At 38.7% G+C, this 19,312-nt stretch overlaps 1 protein-coding gene across 6 annotated transcripts in view; it reads left to right on the forward strand.

Annotated features, from left to right (window-relative positions):
- DACH2 (dachshund family transcription factor 2) overlaps positions 1-19,312 on the forward strand; it is a 284,826-nt gene that overhangs the window by 168,061 nt on the left and 97,453 nt on the right. The gene's annotated exons all lie outside the window — the stretch shown is intronic.

A 19,312-nucleotide genomic window follows, 5' to 3' on the forward strand; every position in this document is an offset into this window, starting at 1 on the left:
TAAATGGCCCAGAGAGAGCATGGCAAAGAGGAAAAATAAGGGTGGCCATTCTACACAACCTTTTTTTTCCATCCAAGGAATACATTCCTACGAGAGTAATCTGTGAGCTGAATTACAGAGGTAGGCAGGACTGAAGCAAATGATGGGTGGAACCTGGATCCAAAATGGTTGGAATCAGCTATCCTTTCTCCTTCTAGTATCTCTCTCCCCTTTCTCTGGCACCATTTTTCTCTCTTTTTCTCCTCCCCTTTTCTCTCTCTCACTCCTTCTCTTCAAAGAACTGGATATGCTTGCAATGGGCAGATTTGGCTGTGGGCTGTTTCTGGCCAAGAAGATGCAGATTTCCCACTCCTTATATAAAGATGTCAGATGCTGCCATATATTGAGTAAGATCAGTGGTTTATCTGGCTCCGTGCTGTCCTTGCCAGTGGGTATCAACCCTCCAGCATTTCAGATCATTTTCCTGGAAAATGCCAGGGATTGATTTGAGACCTTTTGCATGTAATGTGGTGTTGTTCCACTGTGGTTTCCATAAAAGATGTGGCCTTTCTTGCACTGTTTTAGGTGAGAGTTCAGAGCCCTTGTCCCTAAAGTGAGACCTCTGACATGGGACTATTAAACAGGCCGCTCTGAGGCTCTGCTCACTTCTCCTGTTCTTTTATCAACAGGCAAAAGTACGCAAGAGCACCGCACAAGTCCTGCAATGTCTTCTCGTATGACCATTCCACAATCACATACATATTTTAGTTTCCCATTGTGTCCTGCTTGTCCCGATATCACTGGTGCCGATCTAGTGGCAGAATTTCAAATCAGAGGGGATTGCACCTGATGGAGATGGTTGTGAGCAAACCATTCTTGTTGAGCCAAGGAGGTCCTCTTCATTTCAAGGTCCAATTCCCAATTGTCCCCACCCTTGCTTCCAACTGCTCCTAGCGTTAGCGAAATCAATAATTATTCATAATAATTTATTAAACTTGTATGCCGCCCAACACTCAATGACTCTGGGCGTCCAATCAAGCATGCTGCCACATTCATTTGAAAGCAGATTTTGAAATCCTGGACCTTTTAGCTGGGCTTTGACAAGCCCAAATGGTGCTATTACTTGTGAGTTAAGCCTTTCCTTCTGACCTATGTGATTTACACTACAAAGCAGCCAAGAACAAAATTATTGTTTAGGTTCCAGATGTAACCTCATCATCTGGACAGAGTTATCTGTGCACCTGTAACCTAATACCTTCCATAAGTCCCAGCTGAATGCTTTAAGTAAGAACATAATCTCTCCCCCCTAATAAATTTGCAGGAAACAGGGCCTAATCTCATATGGAAAAAGATGGATATTTGTGTAGTTCTCACATCTGGCTTATCTGTATTAGCAATTAGTGGATGGTAGAATGAAGATGGTCAAGATGGTCCAAAAATATCTCTCAGTTGCACACTTTACAAAAAGTGGAACTTGTTCTGTATTCTCCGTTCAAGTGAGTACATGTTGAAACATGATGCTTTTCCAACTTGATATTTGCTTAGGGTTTTTTTTTTTTTTGTATTTCCTGTTGGTATTTCTATAATAATTTCTACCCGAGAAAAAGCAAAAGCCATTTGTATCTTTGAGAAAGAGTAGAAACTGCTAATTGAAATCATAATAAAATAGTAATTTGAGGGGGGGAGGAGAGCATTTATTTGGGAATTTGGGATTTTTGAGATGTATGTTAAGCCTATTCTTTTTGAAAATGATTTTTTCAGTTTAAAAGGCTGTAAAGCGATGTTGGTTACCAGAGGATGCTGCTTTCTCTCATATTTTGATTCTGCTATTTTTCTGCTATTATTATTTTTTAGCTTTGCATGAGTAGTTAAATCTTGGTAAACAGAAGCTAGAAGTAATTGAAACACCAGTGGAATGTTGTATTTTAATAGGCTTCATCGTAAACGTTCTCCCACTTTTTAGAAGAGGGTCAAGCAATCGGATGCAGCTTTATGTCTTTCATTGTACAATCATCTCACTAGAAATTTTGCAGCCTCCCTGCTTTTTCACACTTTTATGCAATCGCAGGGGAAGATATCAGGAGTGTGAGGACAATCAATCTATGTCCAAAGGACCCGGGATTAAAAGCAAACATCACAAAACAGAAAAATAAAACACCATGATGTACACACAGGCGAAATTAAAATGCATTCCACGAGAAAAACTACCAACATGATAAAACTCTCAGAGTCTATTTCATTCACCCTACTTCTCATTGTCGCCTTGCACAAATAGAGAACATATAACTTGTTAGCGGTTACAACAAATCTGGCAACTTTGCGAGTCACCCAGAAGTTTTGACCTGCTGGAATGCTGATGGTCAGACTTCTTTCCTAAATAATGTTCCCATTGTTGGAAAAAATGAGACTACAATTTCTTTCTTGGGTTGATATAAATCTCAGAGAAAAGGAGATAATGGGAAATACCTTCAATCACTCCGACAAATAAATTACACTCTCACCATTGCAAGGAATTCCTCCTCGAGAGCTTTTTCGAAGACACACTCAGAACCACCACTATCTTCTGAAAATAGGGGAGAAAAACAGAAGCCTCTTTTGCAGGAGAAGAACACTTTTCTAAAACTGGCAGGCAGGTCTTGGCACTGTTCAAATAAATAATTTAAAAAAAAAATCATATACATTTGATTTGCAGATTCCTAGGTTTAGTTTGAGATGTGAATGAAGGACATGATCTCTCTATCTTTGTCCTAATAGCTTTATCAGTGTAGTATTTATTTCTATTTGCAAGCCATTTTAAATATGGGGATTACCTGTTTGTTTTCTCTGAAATTCATAATATAATCTCAAGATTTAATATATTGATAGCCGCGTGCTAATTAAAAACTGTGAGTGTGTGTATACATTTATTTGTTCAAACAAAATGACTGCATAAACATTATTACAAACTGTTTACTCTCCCCACCAAAAGAAAGGGGGGAAAACAATTTATGTTCACTAATACAATTTCTCATTAAAGCTGCTGCCAGGTAAATTTAAAAAAAAAAAAACCTCTTGAAATAGTAAGTAAGTGGGAAATTAATTCAACAGTTTAATCTAGAGCTAATAACAGTTGCAAGCTCTGAAAGAGATTGCTTCAGCAGGGAGTTAATTAACAGCTTATTCCCTATTTGATAAAAGTAATCCACACTAATTCTAGTGTAATTTACCTCAATGTAATATAAAACCACAAGCTGCTTCTAATGCTGGTGGTAATTAGGCTTACATTATGGTCATGCTGACAGTGAAAGAGGCATTATTATTATTATTAGTAGTAGTATTAGCATTATTATTTACTACTATTGTAAAGTACTTTATGTGCTTTACATAAAGTAAAGGAAATGTACTTTACTACATATCTACTCTTGAAAATATTCTTCGACGCTTTCTGAATGGACAATCCACCAGGGCTGATTTCCATTTAATAGAGAGGAGGCTGAAAGGTGGTGGTGATGTTTCTAATAACACCTCCAAGACTTGCTGCCAGATTTTAATTCTTGCTATCCTGGAGGAGGAACGTTATTGAATACATGGAGAATGATCATAGTAGTTGTATTTAATGACCACTTCTTGTCCAAAGACCAGGAGCCTTCAAGAAGTGCATTTTTCCAGGGCTCTCATGGACTTGTTTAGGTGTTAAATTCATTTGCAAAACATGTTTTTTGTGTTCCAGCAGTTTGAGAGATATTTCAGGGATAGCCACCGACCTGGATAGATCACACTTGGAAGTTGAGAAGAATGGGAAGGATTCCAAACTGAGTTTTACTCCGAGTTATGGCATAGACAGATTCTTGTAGTTTGACTGGCAGCAGTACAGAAATGGTTTAGCATTTCCTTCTTCTGAGACTGTTTGTTCATTTCCCAGTCTATGCTACAGTTCTAAGATTTCTTGAAATCTTAGTTGTATGACCTTTCGTCAGGTTTCACAAGCAGAACTTTTTGGGTTTATCTTCAGACATGGGAAAGTAATACCCAGAACAAAAAATTGCTGGAGCATTATCTGAATTCTTTCTGAAACGCTGTGTCAGAAACCTGTAAGCAGATATATAACCGTGGAGTCCTCGGTGCTCTCTGAGCATCATTCTTAGGTGGTTTAGAAATAATAATAATAACAATTAGTAGTAGTAGTAGTAGTTGAAGTAGCCATTTGCGAATCAACCAAGATTTAATTAACCAAGCTTAACCAAGCTCAGAGAGCACCAAGGACTCCACAGTTCAACTCTGAGCTATATATATTCTCTTCTATTGAAGTGTATAACTCTTGGGGCTGTCCTTCTTCCATCCCCTTCTTTCCAGCGTGGCTCCTTGGTAGTTCCTTGATTAGGGTATTGTTTCTGCTTGATTCTTTGTCTCCAAGGACGCTCCACCCCCACTGACACTGGCAGGACAAGCTACTGTACATAAACAGAGAGCAAATCCCACAGTCACTAGCATTGATGGTGTTACCTAGTCAGGTAATGAAACATTTGCAAGCAAACAGCCAAGCTCAGGGAGCACCAAGGGTTCCACAGTTCAATCCTGAGCTATAGATCTTCTCTTCTGTTGGAAATACTTGTTCAAAGATGGCCCATTAAGTGAAGCTGATGCAGTTCATTTTGGCTTTACAACATGTCAAGCCAGTGGATAATCACAATCTTGACTGGTGGTGATGATCCCTCATTGTCATAGATCTTGTTGCCCCTGTCCCTGTGTATTTGTGATAAAGTTGAGATGGGTCTTGTTGAAAGCAGAACTTTGTAGTCCATGGAAGTTGTATTTTTAATCCTAACCTTTATAGTCATTCAATAAATGTAGTAGCTAAGATGAGATTTTGTTCAGTTCTCTTGCCATTTCAGTACCATTATTATATCCATGGTATTTCTCTTAATCCCTTCCCTTTCCTCTCTCTGTGGCCTTTGACCAAGCAGGAAATTATATTATTTCAGATAAACAGAGGTAGGGTGACAGTGGCCATCAATAAAGATCCAGATCAAAATGTAAATGGATCTACTCTAATGCAAATTATATTACTTTCTGTCTCTGCAGGGGAAAAAGTGACATGTGGCACTATTTAATTGTAAGGTAACTTAAATTACCCTTTTGAAATGAACCTTTGAATTGAATTGTCGAATTGATTTGATGTGTCCAATCTAATTGGGCACTGCCTTGCCACAATTAGCTCTGCCTGTCCAATTCAGATATTTTGGGACAACCTGCTAAAAAATGTCTCCCCTTAGTGAGGTTTATAGGACTTGGTTAGGGCCACAGAAATTCTCTGTAGCAGCCCCCATATTATGGAATAGTCACCCCTAGAGGCCCAGAAGATACATACCCTTGTATTAAGGACTGTGAAAACCCTTCATTTGCAGAAACTGTTCAGTTATAACCAATTAGCGTGCAGGCAATCTTCTTTCAATGTATATTTTTATTTTATCTTTAATGGATTATTTTTATTACTTTTATTATCTTTGGTTCATTGTTTGCGTATCACCCCTATTGTGAGAAATAACAAATAAACAAGGGTAACCAATAAATAAACCAAACAGCTTCAAATCCATTAAAAGGTGCAGTGAAGTTTACATGGGTGCACAGTTTTATTGAACCAACTGTTTATCAAATCGGACTATCCAATTAGACAATCCAATAAATTCAACTCATCAAAATGTTCATTTGAATTAGGTCTTGGCTCCAATAGAAGCAAATATGTGTAGCTCAGGGTTGACCTGTAGAGTCCTTGGGGTTCTCTGAGCTTGGCTGTTTTCTTCACTGAAGATGTTACCTAGCTGGTTAACAAAATGTTTGCAAGAAAACAGCCAAGCTAAGTCTTGGCTGATTTGCAAATAATTACTTCAGCTACTAGTACTACTAGTACTACAAGTAGTAATAGTTATTATTATTATTTCTAAACCACCTAAGAACTTTGTTCTGTGTACAGTGTTCAAACAATTTTAAAAATGCAATATAAAATATCTCAAAAGAATAAGGCTGAACAGTTTTAAAAGGACAAATTATTCCCTGCTTTTGTTTAATATTTCAAATAGGACTTCCCCGTGGTCTCTGGGATACCTAACAGAACTCCAACAGATTCCATAATCTCTGTTGCTGAAATCCAGTTGATCTGAGAACTCACAAAGGATACTGAAATCTCATGACATTTTGACAGTCTTTTTGTGAGACCTTATGAGATTTTGGCAATGTAAGGAGATGTGCCCCAAACCCATAAATGTTTCCAGCTCCTCCTTTAAATTTGTACCTGTTTTCCTGAGTCTGGGGTATCCAGTGTTTTGGAACTATCACCTCCAAAAATTCCAGCCAGCCTTCAATCATTCCAGAAACTGACATACATTACAGATCTGAAAGGATGAAGAAGCTTATACCAGTCACTGTTTTGTTTCCAAATCACAGATACTGATTTTAGAATGTCTTTAAATAAAAAATGAATATTCATTCTACGGGAATGAAAATGGACTGTCATATTTAAATATTCCCTCTCCTGCTTAAAAAAACAGGAGGAAAGCTTTTTATAGTCCAGATTCTACATATTTCACCTTCAAACCAACGAGTAGACATTTGATAGTCAACTTTCTAGACCAAGAATTAAACATATGTTATTTAGTTACTTGATACTGTCTGTTTATCATAGTTCAATTAAAAAAAATCCTAACCCAAGAAGAGTTCAGTTTTACAGTGTTTTCAGTGACACAGAATACAATGTGAGCAGATAAAGCATGAGGAATCAAGCTGTCCATATATTCTTCTCCTCCTCCTCCAACTACAAAATGTCCTGATTAGTAACAGTTGAGGTTTTCCATTGCAAATAATCCTGTCTCCCCCATGAACACCTTTGAAAGTTTCTGACATTAGGTCTGTAAAGTAATAATAATCATCAAAGAATAAATAAATTTAAAAAACACCCTGGAACCTGGGAACAATTTTTGTTCCCTCTCATATAAATTTGCAATTAAATAATTGGCTTTCTAACCTTAAAAAAATTGCGTAGATTAAAAGAAACTGCTAATTGCTTTCAAATGCACTGGTTGAGAAGATGTCTTATAAATTAAACAATGGCCTTGATTGAAACATAGTTTGGCAAGTCATCAGGGCTCCAGTTTGATGTTGAATCGCTTTTAACATTATGGAAAATAAAAGTTGAAGTGAAATTACCAAAGAGGTGCGTCTTGTCTGTTTTCAATAGAAGTCCCGTATGATGAAATTACTTCATTGAATTTGGAGAATTGGGGGGCGGTGCAATTGAATCAAACTCTAAACCTTTTTACTCCTATTTATTTCATTGGATGGGGGAGAAGTGAAGCTTTGTCTAAGTGCCCATGTTGATATCCGTTGCACTGAAATGGCCACAAGAGCAATGCAAAGATGCATATACATCTTGAGAAGTAGATTTCTGCTTTTTCAGAATGTTTCCATAATTTTATCTCTTGGACAATATGTCTTTTCTGCGGTGATGTCATATACCGGATCTAACAAAGGTAGGTGGAATGAGATGCAAAGATGACCTTAGCATCATTCCTAGAGAAATGGTTTTTACAGACCACATTCATTGTACTTTTTTTATGGAGAGGGATCCATAAAATAATTTCTTTTCTTCACATCTAGATCTTGGGCTGAGATCCAAGGGCCACATTTCACTCCCGAAAGCTTTGATTGAAATATCGTTTGGCCCTAAAGTTCTCCCAAAGTTGTTAACTTTTTGTAGCGTTTAACTTGGTAGCAGGGAGAAATAATTAAATACATGACTGGAGGCAAATCCTATGAACTGTATTTAATTTTAATTAAATGTAAATCAAATTTAATTTTTTGCCTTGGTCTGACCCATTCCTTTTGTGAATATAATCTATAATGCACCATTTAGCGGTAATGTACCCAATCTGGGCTAATGGGTATTAAATAAGAGGTGGGCATTTGTAAAAGAATACAATTAAATTTTAAAATGGCCCCATATCTGTTTTGTTCAAATGCAGACTATGCATCAGTCATATGTATGCACAACATGTTTCAAAATTATCTATTAACAGTCATTATCCGAGTTTGATTAGCAAACTGTCTCAAGGTAATGAAAAAAGAAAGTCAAGCTACATTTCCTCCTTATCGTCCAGCTTAACTTGGCAATCAATATTTGCAGAGATTGTTCAGTAGACTAAATACAGTCTACAAGTCCAAGGAGTATTTGCATTAATTCCATTTCAAGTCTCTCTCTTCCCTTCTGAGGTCTCAGAATTGCTTATATCACCTTTGCAAATAATCTCACATCTCCTCGTATCACTAATCAATGGTGAAGTTGACGTCGCCGTCTGGCTGGTGGGTGTTTTATTTATTTATTTGTTTGTTTGTTTGTTTATTTATTTATTTAGGGGCTCTGTAGCATCAAGATGGCGTATTCTTTAAAATTTGCTCACCCAGGTGCAGGGCAGATGTGGAAAGGAAAGCTGGAAAGTGTGTTTATACTGCAAATGATTGCATTTTATTCTCTCCAGGGTTCTTTTTATGCATGTTGAGTATAAGAATAATCCATGCTTTCAGACGATGAACTAAAATAATAAATGTGTTCTCCTTTCAGACTTTCTCTAAGATTTTATTTACTCCCTCTTACCAAATGGACACTTTTTTTCCCCCTGTCCCTTAAACAGCTTGGACATCCTTATTTAGAGGGAAACTGTTGGATGTCCTTAGGCACATCGTCGTACTTCCTTTGATTTTTTACCCTGTTTCTCGACTTCAAAATGTCCTGGGGCAGCTATGAAAATGTGAATATGTAGAAAGGCCACCTCCACAGTTAAAGTTGACAATTTAAAATGTTGCATTCTGAAAGAAAAGAATACTTTAATCAATATTAATTTACTTGAATTTTTTTTTAGCGTACATTAAAATGAGCACTTGATAATATGCTTTGCTGCAGACTTGCAAATATAGTGAATTCAGAGGAAAAAGGAGAAGAAAGAATAAGCTGTATTTTCATGATCCAGTGTTCGGAGAAGGGATACATCAGAATGTTTTTCCACATGTGGGAGGCCTGGTTTCTAGCTATTCTGACCTATATTCAGAGGGAATTTAGAGAGTACGCCTTCCATGGTAAATATTCTCAAGAACCAATGAAGTGTGTCAGATTAAATCTGCAGGAACCATATTCAGGGCTCTAGTAAGACACGAAACTCACTCACTGCATTCGCACAACACACAAGGTAATGAGTTAATTCATTTTAAGGGTTCACACAATGTACTAAGCCCCACCCCACCCCACAATTAGGCAAGGTTAAAACTAACCAACTTAGCAGGTTGGGCCAATACAGTTGCTAGGTTTTGACTGAGTAGAAAAGGAGTGTTATATGAACACAGTTCCTGGGTAACTGGACTAGCCGTGATGTGTAACCCTAGCTTGGCTCATAGAGCTGTTGTGAGAATAAAATGGCAGAGTCTGTAACATTGTCTTGAACTTATTAGACAGATAGATACATACATCTTTTTTTTTAAGTTGCCCAGTTTATTCCCAAGCAACTTGCAAGATCATAGCTATGTGTGATTTTATTTTTTGTCTTCTAAATAGAATTCAAGCTCTTATCTAGCCAATAAAAAAGATAATTGCATTATACTGATTCAGGTCTTTTGATTTCTATACTTAGACTACTGTGCTTAGCCCAGCAGCCCTGAATGTCAAAAAGAGATTCATTTAGAGGAAGATGCCTATTTTGCCTTATCCCAAGCCAGTTTCTGAAAATACATGCATAAAATATGAGCAGGGGGTACTTTTAAAAAAGCAAAACAAGATACATAAAGAGAAAAAGGTAGTGGCTTTAAAAAAAAAAAGATTAAAATGCATTTTTTAAAAATATCCTGGGTCACTTCCTGGAGAAACACCAATAGAAGGGATGGAACAAAATGTTGATAGTGGGGGGGGGGAGTTGTTTCTGAGATATAATTGCACCAGAGGCTTGATGATGGCTTTGTAGGGCCATGCTGGGACAAAAACAGTGGCAACCAAGGATATAACTCCCCATGAACTATGATCACCACTAATGATTGTTTACTTTCAGCCCAGCAGAATGGCTAAAAGTAAAGTTACCCTTGATTTAGCTCCTGCTGACAACATGGGCACAGCCATATTCTCTTGACAGCAGCACAGAAGTGATTTCTGATCAACTTCTTCCAAGATAAGGTGTGTGTGTGTGTGTGTGTGTTCACAGTCTGGCCTATGGTCTTGAGTTTCACTGGTAGTTTCATTCAGGTCTATCCCTGCTTAGCTTTTTCAAGACCATTCAAGGTCATCTAGGTGTTACTGAAGTTCTAACTGGGCAAGGATCTCAGAAAACCTCCAATACTTGGTCTTGGTTGTATGAAGAACCATAGTATTAACTAGACAACCCTGTGACCTGTTGGGTCATCATCCTTTGAGAGAAAGGTAGTGCAGTCTTATGTGACCAGAATGAACATTAAATTTTAGGCTGACCATATTTTTTTACCTCAATGCTGAATGGTCCCATGATGTCAGGCCTAGCCCAAAGAACTCCTGGAGACCATGCAGGTTCAATCAGCAAGGTTTATTTGCCAGCACCTGTTTACAGAAATCTTCTCAGACTGACCAGCAGTTCCCAGGCGCAAGTCTCTACTATCTTCTGCAACGTTTAGGGATGCGCCAGCTTCCTCCGCTTATCTCCAGAGCGTTGCTCTGGAGACGAGAGCACCGTTTTCACCCCCCTTCCTCCATTCCAGTCCATCACACATGATCATCTAAGAAGAGTATATATCATAAATAGGAAAATAATTGTAGTGACAAACAAACTTTAATAATAAGTCAATATTTACTTACCTAAACAGATAAATAGAATGACTGTGGGTGGGCAAAAAAGCAGTGGGAGCAGGAGCAATTTCTGACTTCCTGCCGGCTTCCCCATTAACTTTGCTTGTGGGAAGTGGGTAGGGAGCATCAGAAATCATGATCACATGAGTGTGGGGACACTGCAACATCCACAACTTTGCAAAGAAAACTGGTCTGAACATTGTGGAAATTTCAATTCCACGGGAGTAATGGGTCCCGGATTTTTTATGCATTTTTAAGTTAGCGGATTTTAGGTACCTTGATTCAAAAATTGTTGCAGTTTAATGCACTGTTTGGACTAAATGTTTGGTACTGTTTGGTACAAACAGATAAACACAATGAGAGTTTTAGTAGTATATAGATAATACAGGTTGCTCTTTTATAGTAACTCAGGCCCTTTGTCTATTGTCTACTCTGAATTGGAAGCAGATATTTTTATAATCTTTTTTCATTCCTATTGTCTTATTAGGACAGGATCACATAAGCAAAAGTTAACAACACAAAAGCTTTTGGAAGTGTTGTCCTCAACATGGTTGTTATCTAATAGTAAATGTGAGAAAAGGGGGAATGTATTAAATGTGTGATTGAAAAAAGATCCTACTGAATGTAGTTTTTCCACCCTTTGGGGAGTGTAGCCTCCAACACATAAACAGTTTCCTCAGCCGTGAAGAAACTCTGCATTCCTGTGTAGGACCTCCATCAGAAGCAGTTATGCAAAATTCTGCGTTAAAGCCCCCATCTGGAGTGGCCTGTGTGTTCAGCTTTGTGGGTGAGCTTTCTCCAGGTTAATAGAAGTCCTGTAGAACATGGCTTGCAACTTCCAACTTTGGAGGGTTTAGTGACCATGCTCTAGATAACAGATTTCCTGATGTTTCACTAGCAACTGTCCACCCGTGTTCTTCCACTTCAAGAATGAACCCTTTGATCCTCTAAGAACAGCAGCCAGGAACACATCCTTTCCTGAAAATCTCTAGCACTTACTAGCCTATCTTCAGCTTTTGTGTCTGAACGGGTGTGTCTGCGTGCCCGTGCTTAGAAAACTTCAGCAAGCAACAACAGTTACTCGATAACAAAACCCACCTCCATGTGATTCGCCGTGGTATCTGCTTGCTATGTTTATTCAGTCAAAGGTGCGCATGTTGATGTCTCCGTGCCAGATGGTCCTATCCCATGATACCCCATATAAAATATAATATATAAGCATTTGTATCAATAATTCAGCCTCCACGGCATAAATCAGTCACATGGCCTGTTCCAGCAGATGGGGAATGCCCTTCGATTTTCATACTAATAACCTAATTCATAAAACATTGTTTTGCATATTTCCATATCGTGTTCCTGTACATTAGGAGGCAAAAATGCTAAGCTCGCACCTTCCTTGCCTGCTTTCACGGCGGCATCAGGGCTGGCTGTAGAGGAGGCAAAATAATGTAGGATTTCAGGGAGGAGAGTGTTTTCACAGCCTGGAGAGCTGTTTCCCCAGTCTTAGCTCTGTGGCTTGGTTATGGCTCCCTGACCCCTCCCACAGAAGTAGATGGTCAGCAGCCAGGCGGATGGTAGGTGAGCACGCTTGGAGGAATCCAGGCTGGCGCACTGAAGCTCTTGGAAATCTGAATGTCCCTGGGGAAGCCAAAGATGATTTGCATGAAAGCTTTATACAGGCAATATAAAGTGCCAGGTATACCAAATGCAGTAACTCTTTATCTGCAATATACTGGGGTAGGCTTTCACAGTCGGTATCTGTTGGATAGTGATGAGCTTCAGGGTTTAGTGACCATGGTTTAGATAACAGATTTCCTGATGTTTCACTAGCAACTGTCGCTGGCATCTTCAGAGGCAAGGTGGACTGCTATCTACAACTTTCAGATTTTGCCAACCCCGGCAGGTTTCAGGAACTTACCTGTGTCAGGGAATCAAGCCTCCTTCACAGGGTGTGTGTGTGTGTGTGTAGAATGTGTGTATAGAATGTGTAGACTTGTCCTTTGATAGTATCACCTCAACAGTGGAGAGGAGACAGGCAGTATGGAGCGATCTCTTTTATGTGTACAAAGCAGTTAAAAGTAGCCAGATGCTTTGGGGCAGGGACTCATTTTGTAGTGAGAAGCTTTGATTCATGAATTCAAGAAATGTAGTATGCAATAGTGTTGAGCCAAGCTCCCCAACTTCTTTCTTTCTTTCTGTCTGTCTGTCTGTCTGTCTGTCTGTCTGTCTGTCTGTCTATCTATCTATCTATCTATCTATCTATCTATCTATCTATCTATCTATCTATCTATCTATCTTTGTCTTTGTCTTCTTTGCCTATTATGCTGTTTAAAAATTGTTTTAAGATGTTCATTTAAATATAGGAATAGAGATAGATAGATAGATAGATAGATAGATAGATAGATAGATAGATAGATAGATAGATAGATAGATTCAAGCCACATTGGCTAAATATACTATACTATATTTAGTATAGTAATGTAGCTTTTTTTTTTTTAATTACCTTAGCAATGACATGTTTTTTTTGGTGATAAATCAGTTTGGTAACAACAATGTGAGCATTTAAAATGGAATTCTTTCTGCAAGAAACTGAGAAAATAATATCGATAAAATATATTTTTCTCTCATCCTTCCAAACGGTTGTACATTGCATCGAAGTGCCGTGTTTTAAAATGATTGTGGGAAGTATCAAATGAATTTTGTTTTCACCTTTAATTCCCTTTATGCAGCATGCCAGTTTACTTTCTGTGTAAAAGATCATCATATATGTTTAGGAATGCAAAAACATCTCTCTGTTTTTCCCCAAAGTGATTGAACTGTGGTGAACAAATCTGTTACTCTTCTTCTACTGCTCCAGTAGAGTGTCTTTTCTCCCAAACGGTAGATGTAGGGATATTAATCCAAAATTGTCCCATAGGAAAATGATGCTCTTCATATTATTTCTGTGATAATGAACCCCCCCAACTGTAGACGCAACCCAAGATGCGGTTGGTATCCTATAAAGATGGCTGGCTGCAATCATTTTCAGATCTCCTGATTGTATTCTTAGAAAGCTTACTTTCTTTGCTCATTTTGTTTCCTAAACTAGATGTTAAAGTTTTACAAAAGCAATTAATTTGAAACAAAAACAAAACACCCCAAACGATCAAAATAGAAGGCAGTTCATCTTGGCCATGATATCACTCACAAAATTGAAGCATTATAAAAAGCTAAACAATGCCAAATGGATTTCGCTGAGATCAAAAGCCAAATATATTTAGTTGCTTTCATCTCCAGCGTTCCATTTACTAGGAGCCTGACCTTAGTCAAACATCTATTAAAGTTAGCTTTTTGATCTCTTTCCTTCTCCTTTTTCTTGCCTTTCCCCCCTCCCTTTCAGAAAAAAAAAAGAAAGAAAAAGAAAGGGGGGAAAAGTCAATCTCAAGAAATTTCTTTCCAAAGACAATCATGCTACTGTTAGACGTTCTAGCAGCATCTAAGTAAATAGGATTCTCCAACATATGTGACAGAACTCTAGTTAAACAGGACAATGATTTTTTGTGATTAAGATGAGATTAAAAAGGAAGCGTTCTTCAGAGGCTGTTAAGTGGAACAAGAAATTTTCCCCTCGGGTCATTGGAAACCTGTTAGCTGGTCAGTCCCCTCCCTGTTTGGTCCTTTGATTGTAGGGAGGGGGATCTGCTTTGTAATTTGATAACAGGTAACTGCTCAATTGTGATACAGTTCCTCCTTCATTGCTCAAAGTTTGCTGTTTTTTAATTAGGAAAAAGGATGGTTGGCTACTAAATTATGAGATCTGTGGTCAGGTTTCAGGGTTTCTAAAGAAGATTCCCTCAGTTTGGAGGCCACCAAATAGCTGGGGCTAAGATTCCTATCAATCCTGGATTGCACGGGGTTTCACATCTGCAGACTAGAGTGGAACTATCAACTGGGGTATGTAATGAATGGGAACTACATTTCTTTTGAATCATTTCAAGTTAGTGTTAGTTGATGGGATGAAACTCAAAAAGCCTTGAGGATTTGCTGGAGATCAGCATGTGAAACCTTTCTAGTATTCTAGCCATAGGAAACCATAAGAATTCAAAACAAATCTCTTTGTCTCCTTTTCTATAAAAAGCTCTCAGGGCTACAAAGGATATGATAATTTTGCTGATTGCTGTTTACCTCCCAACCTTCCAGAAAATTGGCCAAGGGGAAGATTTTATATTTTCTAACATTAAAACAATAGAAACAGTGGAAGAACAGTTTTAGCGCTAATTTTAGAGCTTGCCTAACAGACATAAGCTCAAGGAAGCTCCTCGATTATCTGTGTAATGTACATAGTGCGTACACACAGAGATACACACCCATTTGAATTGGCCGCTAGGCTGCCTTGTCCACAAGGCAGCACATTTCAAAGCTCAGCACACACCTGCAATGCAATCCAAGGCCTCCAATTTTCTCTAACAGTAAACTTACCTGAGAGCCAGTTTGGTATAGTGGTTAAGGCTAGAAACCAGAAGACCATGAGTTTTAATCCTGTCTTAGGCACAAAGCCAGCTGGATGACCTTGAGGCAGTCACTCTCAGACCTAAGAAGAAGGCATTGGCGAACTACTGCTACAAATTTTGTCTTGGCCTCAGGGTAAAGAGGAAGGATGCAGACTATCACTAGATATAGCCCTTTAGTTCTATTAAGGGATATATCTGTTTTGAAAAGGGAGGAAGAAAAGAGCAGGAAGAGTGGCCAGTGCTGGCTTTCCATTCATGGATTAATAGTTGCTCCCCTTTTTACATGGTCATTACAATTTAATCTCAGCTTTCCAAAGCTACTTGCAGTTTGGGCTCAAAGTTGTTCACCTCTGATCTAAAGAAGCCCCATGCCCAGTAAAACCATTAATCTGAAATATGGAATGATCTAATTCTGCCCCTGTGAAAATGCTTCCATATCAGGGGATGGTTAGCGGCAGGAAAGCTTTGGTTATTCCAGTTTTCTTTGCTTCGGTTTTAATTTGTTCTGTCTGAAGTTGATTCTTAGCTATTTTGAGCATTTCCTAGAAGTAGGAAGATGACATACAATCTGCCTTATGCTTCACTGAACTGAGAATATAACAGAAGCCAGATCTCTTTGTTCCTTTGGAGCAATCTTTCTCTGTCTCTTTGTAGACACAGGCAGGAGATGGTTTATCCATGGAGAAACATTAGACAAGAGTAAGACATGGGTTTGGGGGGGCAGGGAGGTGGGAAATTCTAATTCACAATTTAAGGAGAAGGGTTGCTGATTCTTCAATGTGTGCTTTGACCTTGAGGGCCAACATTAGACAGAATCCTAGTGTCTGTGCTTCATATGATCCTCTAGATCTATGTATTCTCGGCATCACTGGGTGGAAGCAAACCAGGGGTTCAGTGCCTCAGGGTTTTTTTATCAGGCCACAATATTGGTTGCATTTAGCTTAGCTTTTGCTAAAAGAGGAATCCATTCTGTTAAAAGCCCTTGGAAAAGAGCAGTTTCAAGAAGGCTGATTTTGAGAGGAAAACCTCCAACTCTTCTCCAGACCTTCACCTGAATTTGAAATTTGAAATGTTTTTAAAAGCAGCAGCAGCAGCATTAACATTTTATTCTGGATTTGCAGTCAACCACATTGTCATCATCATCATCATTACCACCATTATCACATTTTTATACCTTGCTTTTCTACCTCTCAAAGCAGCTCACAGTCCAAAATAAAAATATACTTAACAACTACCAGTATAAACATCTAATATCTAGAGAAAGATGGAAGCGTTGACCTCTTTCCTAGAGATGGAAAGAGTGGAAGCTAAACACAACTCCTGAAGGAGATGCATGCCATTAAAAGTTCAAAGCATGTTCTTTTGTCCTTCCAAACATCTTGCAAAATAAATGGGATTGAGAGAAAGTAAGCCTACCTTCCCCAGCTCTAAAACCAAATCTTTACCCTAGCTGTTCCCAAACTGGTGATCTTTGTAAGTGCTGGCCTTCAATAATTCCCAGCAAACCTAGCCTTGGTTAGATATCTGATCCAACATACCTGAATGAGAGACTGGGAAAGGCTGCTTGAGACTGCTCGAGCAATTCCATCATTTGTTGTTTGTTGGTTTAAATTTATTGGCTGCCCAACTCCAGCAGACTCTGGGATTCATTGGGATTTCATTCATATTCATTGGGATTTCCTTGACATGCAAAAAATTGCAGCTGTGGCTTCAGTGTAATGCAGTTTCCCAAACGAACATGAGTATGATATAGCCCAAACAGAAAAAGACAGCACCCAGCAAAATATGCGTAAAATACTATATAACACCAAGCGGCTTGAGAGGTTTTCTATTCCGTTGGTTTCCTTCCAATCTCTCCTCCTCTATTTTCCCCTTGTTTTCCCTTCCCCTCTGAATTTTTACATTCATCCTAGTGATCCTAAACATCCAAAGGGTCAGGCGGTCAACTCTGCAGAATAAGATAAAGGTCGCTGGAGTGGAGCTCACTAAAAGTATTAAGTTTACAATCCTGACAAATCATTCCCATAGCTGAGCCTCTAAAAGGAATGGAAGATGTCATGAAATCAATCAGCCATTATAAACAGGCCTCTGAGAAGAAAGGAGGGGTGTGTGTGTGTGTGTGTGTGTGTGTGTGTGAATACAATCTGACCCATCCTCTTCCTTTTTAGTTTTTGATCTTCTTGTTTCTTTTAACAAAAGATATTATTTTGGAAAATGAGATTGGTCTTCAGGCTTCTCATGTATTCTTCTTCTCTGCATAGTTAATATAATTCTCCTAATTTAATTTCTGATATGGCAGCAGGGGGTTAGTCGCCAAAATATGCCGTTAGGAACCCATGGTCGCTCTCTGCAGGTTCAAGATTTTTGTCTGTATGTTTGTGTGTCTGTTTGAAAGTTGTAGGGACTGACGCAGGTGACATAACCCTGACATCTTGATACTCTTCCTCTCGTTGCAGGAATAGTATTGTATCCGTGCCCTTTTCCATTTTCTCTCTGTTCTGTCCAAGGTCCTGAAATCTGACCTGCCATCTTGGGCTTCCAGAATGAATTGGTAGAAACCTGAGCGGGTAATGAGTGAAAAGCATTCTATTTTTAAAGCATCATTGTTTTTAAAAGCCCACCTTTCTGGAAATAAAAATACTCTAGCACATCAGGCTGGACCTGCAGCCAAAAAAACAAAAAGTTGTAAAGGAAACCTTAAATAATGAGAGGCCTTGCTTGCAGTCTGAACTGGTATGGAAAACTCACTGCCTCATTCTCACCTCATTTTGATGTGCTCATACACTTGGCCTCAAGGGCCAACTGACCCTGGATTGAAGTTCTGAAATATTACAGGTTTAACCCATGCTTTGATGCAGATGTGGGTGTGCTCCTGCACAAGAGAGGAAAAGAAATAAATTAGATTCATTCAATCCAGTAAGCCAAAGTGTTTGATGCTACCTTACCAAATTGGGTTGAACCAGCAAAGGTGTGTTATTAAATGTATTCTGTGGTTTATTGAGTCATACAAATCCATCTAATTGTGATTTCTCCAATAAACTGTCATTTCCCCAGTAAATTGTGGACAAACATAGCATGGCTGAGCGTGGGTGTATTCGATCAGAGAGATTAAGAGACAGTTGCAAGGAGATGACCTGTCCTCCTCTCTAGGGCAAGCTTATGAAAGATTTTCAAAGTTTCGTCAGGCTGATGGGCCCAGGGCTTTAATTACCCAACCCTCTTTTTTATCTTTTTTCCTCAAAGAGGAACGATGGTTAAGCTGGCCTCCTCTGTCCTGTAGGTGTCTTTCAGCTCCCGGAATTCTTAGCACTGGCCATGTTGCCTGGGAAGTTCATGGAATTGTACATATCCACTTACAGTCTCCTGGCCAGAAACAGTATAGAAATATTATAAATAAAATATAAAATAAACTCGAGAACATCCTTGCAGGGGAAGATTGCTGTTTATGGCTAGGTTCTCATTTTCCTCCAGAATAGGAGAAAAGCTGAACTAACTCTCTTTCTCTGGACATTGTAGGAGGAGAGTCTATGGTAGCCAAGAACCAGGAGTCTGGTAGCAGCTTTTCTAACACATTTTATTAAAATGCATAAGCTTTCATGAATTACAGCTCATTTCATCAGCAATCTTCCCAGTGTAAGAGTTGCACTGGGTGGGTGGTGATGGTCTAGCATGCTGTGAATCACTGTGACCAGATCAAAGGGTATCTGACCCAGATGTAATAGTTTAATTCCTTTTAAATTAAGAAAGAATTCCCATCCTTTTAATATAGTTTAATAGTCTTACTAAAGTTTTAGTACATCCTGCTGAATCTGGGAATGCAAACACACATGCATACATAGACAAAATCTTGATAGTTGCAGGAAGTCTTGGGGCTGAAAGTTGACATTATTTGTATTCTGCTTTTCAGATCTTCAGATCTTTTGAAACAGTTTTCTGAGACAGGACAGATTGCTTATCCTTAGGCAGAAGGCCCACTAGAGTGAATTCATGGCACAACAGTGAATTGGGGACTTCTTGG

The sequence above is a fragment of the Python bivittatus genome, unplaced genomic scaffold (assembly GCF_059951505.1).
Source record: "Python bivittatus isolate LINGU-HERP-01145 unplaced genomic scaffold, Pbiv_v1 ctg000670_np1212, whole genome shotgun sequence".
In the NCBI taxonomy this organism is placed as follows: domain Eukaryota; kingdom Metazoa; phylum Chordata; class Lepidosauria; order Squamata; family Pythonidae; genus Python; species Python bivittatus.